Source organism: Pongo abelii, chromosome X (genome assembly GCF_028885655.2).
Source record: "Pongo abelii isolate AG06213 chromosome X, NHGRI_mPonAbe1-v2.0_pri, whole genome shotgun sequence".
Classification (NCBI taxonomy): Eukaryota; Metazoa; Chordata; class Mammalia; order Primates; family Hominidae; genus Pongo; species Pongo abelii.
In genome coordinates this window covers 150120704-150135339 of record NC_072008.2, presented here as the reverse complement: position 1 = coordinate 150135339, position 14636 = coordinate 150120704, and positions in this window count along the sequence as shown.

The window sequence follows — 14636 nt, the reverse complement described above, 5'->3', positions numbered from 1 at the left end:
GATTTTGGTCTGGTATGGGGGCTTTACTGTCTACTTTTTTTTCCTTTTTTGCATCATATCATATAATTTTATTTATATTCAGTGAAGATAATGCAAACTCTGGCCATAATTTAAGTTGAAGGTATTGCCTTTGAGAACTTGCACATTAAGATCAATGGATAAAAAACTACAAAATAAGCTTTGATTTTTGAACAGATAAACAATGTCATTTTTCTGCACGGTCCAAGGAAATCTTAATTAGAATTATAAGAGAAAAAAATAGTTGTCATTTGTTGGAGAAAATGGGTGCTATCACTATGAGAAAAAAAGTTAGGCCCTACTGCTCAGAATAAATAGTGCATTGCAACTGGTACAGATCAGGCTTAGGGTTTAGTAAGTAACATTGATAAAGAGCATTAGGACGTAATAAATAATTGATGAATAAAAGTCACAGGAAAAATTAAACATCTCCTGCCCCTAAGTAAATGCAGTATCTTCTCTTCAGTGAGTTTCCAATAGTCTGACTTGTAGGCTGGGAGAACTGGGATGAATGCGTTTAATAATTCTTTAAATAGCTTTGGATGAAGAACCTAATTAGGTAGCTCACTTGACTCAAAAGAAAATCTGTTTTTCCTAGCGAAAGCTGAATCTGCCCTGAATTTGAATGCCAAGATACTCGATAACAACTAACCTATGATATTTGCCTTTAATTTAGAAAATCAAATAGTGCTCTTTGCCAGTGATTTAATTTAATAATAATAATTTTTAGAAATGAAATAAGTCACTGGGAGGAGCTCATTTTCTATTCTGGTTGCATTAAAATATACTGAATGTTCTGCTATAATAAATTAACAAAAAGATATGACTATGTCCTAAGGAAACAAATAAAGTGTATCTGCTTCCCACATCTGCATAAATGCCAACAATCTGTCAACAAAATGAACAAAAATAATACATTTTTTATGGGAGTGGACACCCAATAAATGATTTCTGCAAGTGGTAACAATACTTTGATTCATGTTCATATAGCAATTCAGGTTATAATTTTCATTCCTATGGTGGTTACAACCATCTCAAATTCCCCATCAACTTTAATTTTTCAGAAGGAATAATCAGTATGCATGGTATTTCTCTCATTTGCCTTGAATTACAAATGATGACTCCAGCACCAGTGTTCCGGGCTTTATCTTGCAAATGGGACAGTGACTAATATATGAAGCCATGGAATTCTTGCACTCACATAATTTCCATAGCAGGCAAAATGAGTTTTTCTTATATAAGGATGGTCTGATCATTTCTCAAATCCAGCATTTCTGAAAATGCATTAATCCGTGCACATTTCGGAAGAGAAGTTAGCAAGTCTTAGAAGAAAGAACATAGAGATAGCAAGGATTCTAAACCCGCTCCTGACATTATCTTGCACCGTGTGCTTTGGCCAAATCACTTTCTCTAAGCTGCTATAATTTTCTGACTGTTTTATTTGTAAAGAAAAATAATTCAGCCACTTCATTATTCTCAAATGGACACAGCAGGCAGGAGAAAGGGAAGGACAGCAACATTCATTCAAAGGAGCATATCAGAAAATCCTGGATGATTTTTTTTTTTCTCAAACCACACATGCTTCTACCCAAAGTTTTACTTTCCTCAGATCTTTCAGTTATAATAAAACATATTATTTTTAGTAATATGTTGCCTATATTAATAGTACTTAGACTATAATCTGGATAAAACCCACCAGACTAGACGATCTCTAATAGCTTCTTCCAAGGCTAATATTTTATGGATGTAAATATAATGATGGCTTAGTTGTATTACTGCTAAATATTTATATCCAAGCCACCTCTTGCTTCACAAAATTGTACGAGAAAAATGTAATGATATTAACATATAATATAGTACAACGTTTACCTGGTACATACTGTGCATTCTATAAATAAAAGTTGCCTTCCTTCTATGCAAAGCAATAGATAAGAGTTTTGCTTACACATAATATGCTCCATAATATGCTCAGTGATGGGACGTTGAAGAAAACATAGCTTCTCCAGAGGGGCATAGTAAATTTGAAATTTTTCTCTCTGGACTTTGAGTTAACTCCAGATTCTGTTGATTTGTATTGACATTTAGCAGTTTTTACTGCATTGTTTAGAAAAAAGCAATAACTATTCTCATGCCTGTGATATACAGAAAACAGCCATATTATTGCATTTAGGATGATTTTTATTTTTGTTTAGTGAAAATTTTTCACAAATATACGTCCTACTTTATTTGTTATACAGGAAATATTTCTGTCATTATTTAAAGGGTAGTTACTTTCTCTTTACGCCACAGAACGGTAATATATATTCTCTTCACAAATTGGAAGAGCAACTGTTCTGTGGCTTCATTTTCATGCTCTAAGCATACAGACTACATACATTTGCTACATAGAAATACCTGCATTTGGTACAATCAGGTAGATACACATCTTTTATAAGTAGATGTGTATCTACATTAGGAGAACTTGCAAAAGGTAACACATTCAATATAGTTATTGTAGAATAATATCTATCCAAATATAGTGAACACATATTTATTTACATTAAAGCCAAGTCAAAATGACCATGTCTAAGACCTACAGGAAGAAACAAATTGAGAGTGTATGTGAGAATAAAAAAGTGAAAGAGAAAAATATGAATTAAAAGTTGAGGCCGGGCGTGGTGGGTCACGCCTGTAATCCCAGCACTTTGGGAGGTCAAGGGGGGGCAGATCACTTGGGGTCAGGAGTTTGAGACCAGCCTAGCCAACAGAGTGAAAACCCGTCTCTACTAAAAATACAAAAATTAGCCGGGCACAGTAGCAGGCACCTGTAATCCCAGCTACTTGGGAAGCTGAGGCAGGAGAATCGCTTGATCCCGGGAGGTGGAGGTTGCAGTGAGCAGAGATTGTGCCACTACACTCCAGTCTGGGCAATAGAGTGAGACTCGTCTCAAAAAAAAAAAAAAAAAAAAAAGTTGATATAGTTTGGATGTTTGTCCCCTCCAAATCTCATGTTGAAAAGTGGCCCCCAATGTTAGAAGTAGGCTTAGTGGCAGGTGTTTTGGTCATGGGGACAGATCCATCATGAATGGCTTGGTGACCTCCCCATGGTAATGAGGGAGTTGTTACTTTATTAGTTCATGCAAGAGCTGTCTATTACATAAGAGTGTAGCATCCCCTTCTTTGCTGTTGCTCTCTCTCTCACCATGTGGCATGCCTGCCTTTACTTCACCTTCCACCATGAGTACAGTCTCACCAGAAGCCAAGCAGATACAAGTTCCCTGCTTGTACGGCCTGCAGAATAGTGAGCCAAATAAACTTTTCTTTATAAATTACTCAGCTTCAAGTATTTTGTTATAGCAACACAAAACAGACTAAAGTTTGTGCAAAAGTCAGAGAATGTTAACAAATTATATATGCTCCTGGAGTATATCAATTGAATATAAATTGTATATAATGATAAGTTATTATGGCCTTAATATAAAACCACGTAGTTCTTTATTTTAAAACAATCCAGTAATAACTAGCTAAGCTTTTCTTTGACAAAAACAAATGACAGTAGGGCCTTCAGTCCTTTGAAACCTCAGCTGGACTGGGCACTGAAAATGGTTCACTGATGTAACTGGTATTAGATGCTGACTTGAGGCTGGGACCCAAGTTGAGACTTTCCAATAGATTTCCATGGTAGTTGCAGAGCAATCGGCCTTCCTATATGACCTCAATCTACCACCAAATAAGTATTCCAAGAGATCTAGTAGAAACTTTAGAGCCTTTGCTATTCTAGCTCTGGGAGCCATATACCATTATTTCTCTTGCCCTGTGATGCTCAAAGCAGTCTAAAGTCCAGTCACACTGGAGGGGTGACATGGTTTGGATTTTTCTTCCTGCCCACATCTCATGTTGAATTGTAATCCCCAATGTTGGAGGAGGGGCCTGGTGGGGGTGACTGGATCATGGGGGCAGATTTTCCTCTTTCTGTACTCGTGATAGTGAGTGAGTTCTCATCATATTTGATTGTTTACAAGTGTGTAGGACCTCCTCCTTCACTCTCTTTCCCTTGCCCGGGCCATGTAAGACATGCCTCCTTCCTCTTCACCATCTGCCATTATTGTAAGTTTCCTGAGGCCTCCCAAGCCATGCTTCTTGTACAGCTTGTGGAACCGTGAGCCAATTAAACATTTTTACTTTATAAATTACCCAGTCTCAGGTAGTTCTTTATAACAATGTGTGAAAGGACTAGTAGAGAAAATGGGTACCGACAGTGGGGTATTCTTATAAAGATACCTGAAAATGTGGAAACGACATTGGATCTGGGTAACGGGCAGAGGTTAAAATAGTCTGGAGGGCTCAGAAGACAGGAAAATGAGAGGAAGTTTGAAGCTTCCTAGATACTTGTTACACTGTTGTGACTAAAATGCTGACAGTGATATGGACAATGATGTCCAGACTGAGAAGTCCTCTCAGATGGAGATGAGGAGTTTATCGGGGACTGAATCAAAAGTTATTTTTGTTATGCAGAAGCAAGGATGTTAGAGGCATTGCACTTCTGCCCTAGAGATCCATGGAACGTTGAACTTGAGAGAGATGATTTAGGGTATCTGGTGGAACAAATGTCTAAGCAGCAAAGCATTAAAGATATAGCCTGGCTGCTTGTAACGACATATGCTAATATATGTGAGCAAAATGATGGTCTGAATCTGGAACTTACATTTAAAAGGGAAGCAGAGCATACAAGTTTGGAACATTTTTAACCAGGCTATGTAGCAGAAAAGAAAAACCCATTTTCAGGGGCAGAATTCAAGCCAGCTGCAGATATTTGCAAAAGTAAACACTAACCAAGTGTTAATAGCCAAGACATTGGGGTAAAGACCTCAAAGGCATTTCAGATACCCTTGCAGCAGCCCCTTCCATAACAGGCCCAGATGTCTAGGAGGGAAGAATGGTTTACTGGGCCAGGCCCAGGGCCCTGTTGCCTTGCACAGCCTTGGGACACTGCTGTCTGCTTCCTAACTGCTCCAGCTCCAGCCATGGCTAAAAAGGCCCCACCCAAAATGTGAGAGTGTCAGTTAGTTCAACCATTGTGGAAGACAGTGTAGCAATTCCTCAAAGACCTAAAGACAAAAGTACTATTTTATTCAGCAATCCCATTACTGGGTATACACTTAAAAGAATATAAATCATTCTATTTTAAAAACACATGCAAATGTAGGTTCACTGCAACATTATTCACAATAGCAAAGACATGGAATCAATCTCAATGCCCATCAATGATAGACTGGATAAAGGAAATGTGGTGCATGTCAACATGGAATACTATGCAGCCATAAAAAAGAATGAAATCATGTCCTTTGCAGAGATATAGATAGAGCTGGAGGCCATTATCCTTAGTGAACTAGTACAGAAAAAAAAAATACTGCATGTTCCCACTTATAAGTGGGAGCTAAATGATGCGAACACACGGACACATAGAGGGGAACAACAGACACCAGAGCCTATCCGAAGGTGAGGGTAGGAGGACGCAGAGGATCAGGAAAAATAACTAATGGTATTAATGTTAATAGCTTTGTAATGAAATAACCTGTACAACACACCCACGTGACACAAGTTTACCTATGTAACAAATCTGAACATATACCTCTGAAATTAAAATACGAGTTAAAAAAAAGAAATATGACATTAAGCATCCAATTTGAAAACGTATTTGGCATATACATACTCTTACACCAGGAAAAAGAAGATAAATTGTACCATATCGTCTTGAAGACACCTGTCATTTCTATTACGCTGTGCTTCATAATTCATAAATAAAAGTGAAAATATTACAAAAGTAATATTTTGTAATACAGAAATAATCAGAAGCTACATCATGATAAGCCTTGTAAGTTGTTTTAAGAAATAACTATAACCCAGTGATAACTGATCAGGGGCCTTTGTGGGAGGTTAAAGGAGGGGAATGATATAATATGAATTGTATTTCCAAAAGAACACTCTGACTGATGTGAGAATGAATTGGTGAAGGCCAAAACGGAAGAGAGAGGAATCTAATTTGGAGATAGATAGGCATCATTGCTAATACATTGGATGTGGTTCATTAAGAAAAGAGAGAAATCAAGAATGACCCTTAGGTTTTTGGCCTAAAATATAGGTGGATATTGGTGCATTAATGTATATATGGGAAACTAGCAGATGAGCAGTTTGGGGGAGAAAATCAAGCATTTTCCTTTGGACAAGTTTGAATATTTCACAGTAGGCAGTTAGATCTGAGAGTATTTGAGTGAGTGATGAAGACCTGAATCAATAAGGACTAGAGCCATGGTGAGGCACACAACAAAATGACAAAGGATATGAGACTGAGGGAGGAACTATATCTATTTGATTCAGTCTTAATGCACATTAAAATGATCAAGAGGCTGGGAAGATAAGGTTTTGTAGATAAATCAATCAGCAAACTAAAAGTTTGCTTGTGGTTTATCTTAATCTGGGTTCTTTAGAAAATAGAGTTTGAAGTCAGAAGTTAAGTGCTGATGCTATTTTTGAGAAATTCAGTCCAAGGACAGTAACAGTGGAGAAAAGGGGAAGCTAGGTAAAAAGGATGGGAATGAACTCAAGGTGATATGCTGGCCAAGCCAGTAGACTGTTGAGCAGGTAAATTCTCTCAACCACATAGATCTCCAGCTAGGCAGTAGAGCAATTCTTAGAAGAGTCTGTGGGAGGAAGAAATGGATTTATCTGCACGATTCTCTGCTTTCCTCTCTTTATGACTGGTCAATGAAATAAACACTATTTATGTATATGCCACATACATTTTCAAATTGGACGCTTAATGCCACATTTCCTTTTTTTAACTTGTATTTGAACTTCAGGCGTACATGTTCAGGTTTGTTACACAGGTAAACTTGTGTCGTGGGGTCTTGTTGTACAGACTATTTCATCACCTTTACAGCCCCATACTTCTGGGTTAAGTCATCCTATATAGACTGCTTAGAAACCAACTGAAGCACTCTGCAACAAGGTGTATATACAAGTTGCAGGATAAACCAAGAACTCAAGGTGCACATTTAGTGGGTCTGGCTGTGCGGTAATACTCAAAGGGGATGCCTGGCTCTTATAGGTAATTTACAGATTGGCCCTGGGTGAGAAACCATGCAGCCTAAGTAAGGTGGGTTAACATATGGGTGGTAGTTCAGGCAAAGCAAGCAGCTAAAGCTCATGGTCCTGTGGGAATCTCTGAAGATATATATGACATATTCAATATACAGCTGCTTTTGAAAATAAAGTGAATACAATTACACCCTAACTGTGTCCGACCCCCCCGCTAAAAAAAGAAAAAATTGCGAATTAGTTGTTAGCCTCAGCGTAATCTGTTAAATCGGTTAAGTGATCCATATTGATCTGACCTTCAACAGGAGTGATCATGTTTTCCTTTAAAACAGATAGTGACAAAAGAAAAAAAAATAACAGTATCTCATGGTATAATAGAAAGTTCATTAGATTTGGTGCAGGGTGTTTAAAGCAATGCATTCAATTTGAAGTTATCAGCTGTGTTTGTTTCCATTCCCTCTACTCGATTTATTGTCCTCTCTATCCAAATCATAAGAAAATGGCAGGCCGAAATATGCATGTTTAAATATAACAAGCACCAATTTTCCAACACAGTACCTGTGCATACCATACTAAAAGGTAATGTGAAAGGGACATGACACAAAATATATATTAAAAATACTCTTCACCAAACGTGGTGGCTCACGCCTGTAATCCCAGCACTTTGGTAGGCCGAGGCGGGTGGATAACCCGAGATCAGGAGTTTGAGACCAGCCTGGCCAAAATGGCAAAACCCTTTCTCTAAAAAATAATACAAAAAATTGGCCAGGTGTGGTGGTGTGCGCCTATGGTCCCAGCTACCAGGTAGGCTGAGGTGGGAGGATTGCTTGAGCATGAGAATTTGAGGCTGCAGTGAGCCGAGATCACACCACTGCACTCCAGCCTGGGCAATAGAGTGAGATCCTGTCTCAAAAACAAGCAAACAAAAAACCACACAAAACTCTTCAAAAGACTTCTTTTTGTAAATAGAAAAAATTCATACAAAAAGTCTCTATTTTTTAAAGCAAATAAAAACACTGTCTTTGGAAAAGTAATTCAAAGAAATAGGAGATCAGATAACAAGCAATTAGACCAAAAAAAGAGACAAATACTGCAGAATTAGACTACATAGAAACCATAAAGCCATTTCAAAAAATAAAAGTTACATCAAAGGCAGAAATAAAGCAGCCAAAAAAATAGTAAAAGTCAGTTAAATGGAGGGCAGATATAAGAAAATAACTTACCTAAATTAGACAGCCTCTATCAGCCATAAACTGTTTCAGTCTAATTCATCCCCAAATCCTATCAATTCTATTCAATGCTTTAAATTTGTCTACCTCTAACTCCATTCTCTTTCTAGTCTAAGACCAAAACACCGTCATTTCTTTTTTTACCATCATAGTTTCCCAACTTGTTCAGTAACTTTTGCCTTTGCCCCAACTCGATCTTTGTCCTTAACAACAGACAGAATCAGTTTTAAAACTTCAAATATGCTCGTGTCTCTTCCTCATTTAAAACCCTCCAATGGTTTCCCATTGCAATTTAAGGTAGAGTAAAATCTATAGCATGGCCTATAATTTCCCTGTATAACCTATTGTGCTGTTTCGTTTCCTTCTATGACAAAAATAATATGTTATATGTGTGTGTGTAATTACTTATGCAATTATTATTATTTATGAAATGGGAATGACACAGCAAAGGCTGCTTCCTAGGCATTAGAAGTAGAATACCATACGCAATGGCTCAAACAGGTAGCCAAAGATGAAAACTTAGAGGTATCTCTCCTGCCTAGCAAACTGGACTCTTAGCTGTTCTGACTGCCTTCTTTAAATGGACCATTTAGGCATTTAATGCCTGGAAACATAAAGTGACTCACACCATACTCCCTTATATACTACTACTTGCCACATGTGCGCTCTCTCTCCCCCTCCCTCTCTCTCTCTCTCATCTGCCTGACTCTTCATTCCTGGCTCACATAACCTGGGAATGGAAGAATTCTCTCCCGACTCATTGCATCTTCCCTGTCCAGGATCTGTAAGTGAAAATCCTTGAACTTTTTCCTATTGTGGTGGTGTATTGAATTTAAGCCTTCTATCTGAAGAGCCAATGGCTCCCCCAGGCAAGGGTTTCCAGGGTTTGGGAGAGAAGATAAGATCAGGCTCCCAGTGCTACAGCAATGGTCAGGTAGGCATAAACTGGACATGGGTCAGTCAGGAGCTACAGGAGCATCTGCCAGTATAAACAAGTTTTCCATGTGAGGAACCTCTGGTCATGGGTTGGAAAACTGGGCATTAGGCTATCCTCCAGGTAAAAGAAGTATCCTATGAAAGGCATCCTGTAACTACCCACATGCAACTCCCCTTCATTTCCCTTTACGGCAGAGTTGCTAGCCGCTCTAGTATTGGAGCCCTAATTTAGCTGGGAGCTTTTCAAATAACGTTATTATTTAATGTGTTGTATGTATACATTTTGTGTATTAATATCATTTATTACTTACTACCTATAAGGTCCATAAAGAAAAGGTCTGTTTTCTCACCACTATACCTACAGTGCTTTAACAGCTATATTTTTAAATTTTAAAAAAATGAATAAATGAAGAAATTACCAGAAATGTATAAGGCCTAAAATATGTCTACTTAAATTATGATAATCACACAATTACTAAATTTAAACACAAACGCTATTTGTATCATAACAATAAGATTCAAAAGTTTATCTGGAATAAGATTCAATATCTAATAAACTTTAAAAAATAAGAGTACAGGTGGATTGAAGAAACTGAATCTACAAACCATTAAACCTATAACTAGTTATCATAATTTAAATGAAGTGTTACTGTTGTGAGCATAGACAGAAATATTAGTGGAAGAGGGAAATACATCTAGATGTTTCTCTCTGTATATAAGTGTATGTGTGTGTGTGTGTGTTGATAAATACATATATAGAGAAAGACAGAAAAAATGTCATAGAATAAATATCAAAATGAGTGAATATCAATGAGGACAAGATGAACCATTCAATTATTTAGAGACATCTGATAATCACTTAGGAAAAATTAAGCTGGACCCATTTTACTTCCTTATAACACTAAATATTCTAGTTGGATTTTAGATAGAAAAAAGTTAGTGAAATCATAAAATCACAAGGATAAAATGCAAAAGAAATATTTTTAAAGTCTTGGAGTGAGGAAGGACTTCCTCAGAAAGAGAGAAGCCATAAAGAAAGCAATTGATAAAATGTAGTATCTAAACATTTAAAAATTTCATGTACCAAGAAATAGTATAAACGTTCAAAAGACAATAACTGGAAAAAAAATTCAACTCCTTAATAGGCTGAGGCCTGTTATTATTAACACATGTATAGTTCTTACAAGTTTGCAAGGGGAACACACAGATAAACTGGTAAAAAAAAAAAAAAGGGGGGGGGGATAAAAATTGGGAACAAGATATCCAGAGAAAAAATAAAAATGATTAATAAACATGAAGCGATAGTTAACTTCACTAAGAATTTATGGAATATATTATAATTTGTCTATCAGATATTTTTTAAAAAGTGAAAAGGTGGTAAACTACCTTATTGTCAAGGATATGAAGAAACCTGCTCTATCATTCATTGTTGGTTCAATGTAAATTGGCATATCTTACCCAACAACAACACAGGAATATCTCTAAACACATAAAAATTCATACGCCTCTGCTCAGCACTTCTAATTTTATAAATGTATCCTATAGAAAGACATGCACAAATATTTACACATGCATTTGTAAAAATTTGCAATACCGTATTATTAAAAATAACAAATTGAAACTACTTAATTATCAATCAATAGGGTATTTGACATGTAAATTAGCAACTCTTCATGCACCGATTCAATGCAATGCTATGCAACAATTAAAAGGGATGGTAGATACATAGGAGCTGAAATAAACAATATGTCCAATACATATTAAAAGAAAATAAAGATCCAGGGCAAAGAGCAGTATATATTATATACCAGTTTTGTAGAAAAGGAAAAAATTATATAACATACTTTACATGTCATGTGAAATATGCCAAATGCCGTAATAAATAGTCCAATGAAAATGTGGCATTGTACATGCTCTGTATCATCTGGCATATATCAAATGTCATAATATAGATAACTTTGTAAGGATACACTAGAAATTTTGAACAGAGCTTATCTTTGAGAATTAAAATTCAGGATCAGGCTCAGAGAAGTTTATTTTATCTTTAACTTCAAAAACTTATGTATATAATTTTTAATTTTTTTCTAACAAATAATATTTCTGAAACTTTTTAATATTAGTCACAAATGTTACAGAAAGGATAATAGAAGTCCTGATAACTGTCCATTTGATTTACCAGCATTAGTCACCCTGTTTACAGTACTTTCAATGTTAATTTAATGCACACTTAAAGACCCAAATAATAAAAATATAATACATTTTAATTATGTAAATATTTTTCAAGAATAGCTTTAGAATTTTGAAGTCAATGTAGTACTTGTATTTCTAGCACTTGTTCATGCTTGCCACTCTCTATTTATTGGTTTGAATGTCCCTCCAGTTGGCTTCTTCAAAAGATTATTATTCTTGCGTTCTATCTTCATCTTTCTTTCAGTGGAGGTACAATTTAGATGATTTTCTACTGAAGAGTGAATGAGCAGTATGTTTTATGAATCCTACTATATGTTAGAAGAGCATTCCCCAACTAGTGTGCCATATCAGACGAGTGTACCAAATATGAATGACAAGTGTACTGATGAATTGATTCCCTAAAATTTTGGGGTGGCTAGTCGTAGATTGGGGCACCCAGAACCTTTAGGCCAATTGTCCCTTATGAGCAGCCATATCTAGTTATCCTATTATGCAATTAAAACGTCATTTTCTATGTGTGCCATGAGGTGAAAAAAAGGGTAAGGAGGTCAGTACGACTGAGTTAGAATATCATTATCATTGCTTTATTCCTACATACGTGACAAGTTAGCAGAGTAGGAATCTTAGGTTATAGATTTTTTTCCCCTGAAATAATTGTACACATTTCTCTATTCTTTCCATGCATTTAGTTTTTTCTGAATAAAAAATTGAATTCAGGCTGATTTTCTGAATTCATCAGTAAACTTTTTTCCTGCTTTGAATATTGTAGGATTCGTAAATTTAACATTTAAATGAATGTTTTTGCAAATATATCCCATAGTATGAATCTCTTTCCTTAATTTTGTCTAAATATTGAGGAGTAGTTTCAATCTCTATATACTCATCTGCTATAAGCTAGGGAATTTTTTTTCTATTTTATCTTTTTTTACCGCTTGAATTCCTATTGCTCTAGTTTCTGCTCTGAACATCTCTACTTCTTAGGTCCTCAAAATTACATAGTGTTGTTTCCCATTTTTATTATGGTAAAATACATATAAAATTTACCATCTTAACCATGTTCAAACATACAGATCAGTGGTAGAAAACACATTCAGTTGGGAGGCCGAGACAGGCAGATCACGAGGTCAGGAGATTGAGACCATCCTGGCTAACACAGTGAAACCCCGTCTCTACTAAAAATACACACACAAAAAATTAGCCAGGTGTGGTGGCAGGTGCCTGTAGTCCCAGCTACTGGGGAGGCCGAGGCAGGAGAATGGCGTGAACCTGGGAGGTGGAGCTTGCAGTGAGCCTAGATAGCACCACTGCACTTCAGCCTGGGCGACAGAGCGAGACTCTGTCTCAAAAAAAAATAAAATAAATAAAAAGAAAAGAAAAAAAAGAAAACACATTCACTATGTTGTGCAAGCATCACCACCACCCATTTCTATGTATATAATTTTTTAATTTTTTTCTAACAAATAATATTATTAATGATATTTCCATCGTGGAAAACTGAAACTCTGTACCTATTAAACAATAATTCCCCATTCCTCCTTCCCCCTACCCTCTGACAGTGACCATTCTGCTTTTTGTCTCTACAATTTTGACTACTCTAAGTACCTCATATATGTGGAATCATATGGTATTTCCCTTTTTTCCACTGGTGTATTCCACTCATGATAATGTCCTCAAGGTTTATTCATGTTGTAGTATGTGTCAGAATTGTATTCCTTTTTGAGGCTGAGTAATATTCGATTGCATGTGTATACAGATCTTGCTTATTTATTCATCTGTCCGTGGATACTTGGGTTGCTTCCACATTTTAGCTACTGTGAATAAAGTTGCTATGAACTTGGATGTACAAGTATCTCTGCAAGACCCTGCTTTCAATTCATTTGGGCATATATCCAGAAATGGAATTGTTGGATTATATTGTAATTCTACTTTTAACTTTTTTAGGAACTGCCATACTCTTTTCCACAGTGGCTGCACTATTTTACATTCCTACCAGTAGTGCACATAGGTTCCAATTTCTCCAAATCCTTGCCAACACTTCTTACTTTGTTTCGAAAGTAGCCATGCTAACTGGTTGTGAGGGGGTATCCCATTGTAGTTTTGATTTTCATTTTTATAATGATTACTAATGATAAGCATCTCTTTATGTGCTTATTGGTCATTTGCATAATTTCTTTTTTACATTTTATTTGTTCATTTATTTTTATTTATAATTATTACGGACACATACTAGTTCTACACATTTATTGGATACATGTGATATTTTGATGCAAGCATACCATGTGCAATGATTAAGTCAAGGAAATTGAGGTATTCACCATCCCAAGCATTTATCATTCACCATCCCAAGCATTTATCATTTATTTGTGTTGGAAACATTGCCATACCATTCTTATAGTTATGTGAAAATACAAAACAAATTACTGTTAACTACAGTCACCCTATTTTACTACTGAACACTAGATCTTATAACTTCTAACTATATTTTTGTATTCTTTAACAATTGCTTCTTTATTGCCCCCTCCCCACTATCCTTCTTAGCCTCTGATAACTCTGATTTTACTCTCCACCTCCAGGAATTCATTTTTTTCAGTTCCCATGTATTTGTGAAAAGTTCCGTCCATGTTGTTTCAAATGAAATAATTTTGTTATTTTTTATGCCTGAATAATATTCTATTGTGTATATATACTGCATTTTCTTTATTCATTTATCCACTGATTGACATTTGGGTTGAATCTGTATCTTAATTATTGTGAACAGTGCTGCAATAAACATGGGAGTGCAAATATCTTTTGGATATACTGATTTCCTTTCTATTGAACATATGCCTATCTGTGGGATTGCTGGATCATATGGTAGTTCCAGTTTTAGTTTTTTGAGAACCTCCACAATGGCTGTACTGATTTACTGTTTTCCATAGTGGTTATACTAATTTATATTCCTGCCAGCAATGTACGAGGGTTCCCCTTTCTCCACATTCTCATCAGCATTAGTTTTAGCCTATAATTTGAGTTAAGATAAATGAAATGGAGAATAGTAAAAGAATAGAAAATAATCAACAAAACTAAGAGTTGGTTTTGTGAAAAGATCAACAATGTTGACAAACTTCCATCTAGATTAAGAATAAAAGAGAGAAGATTCAAGTGTGAAAGAAAAATAAATCTTGGGACCCCAAACTCATTAAGCCA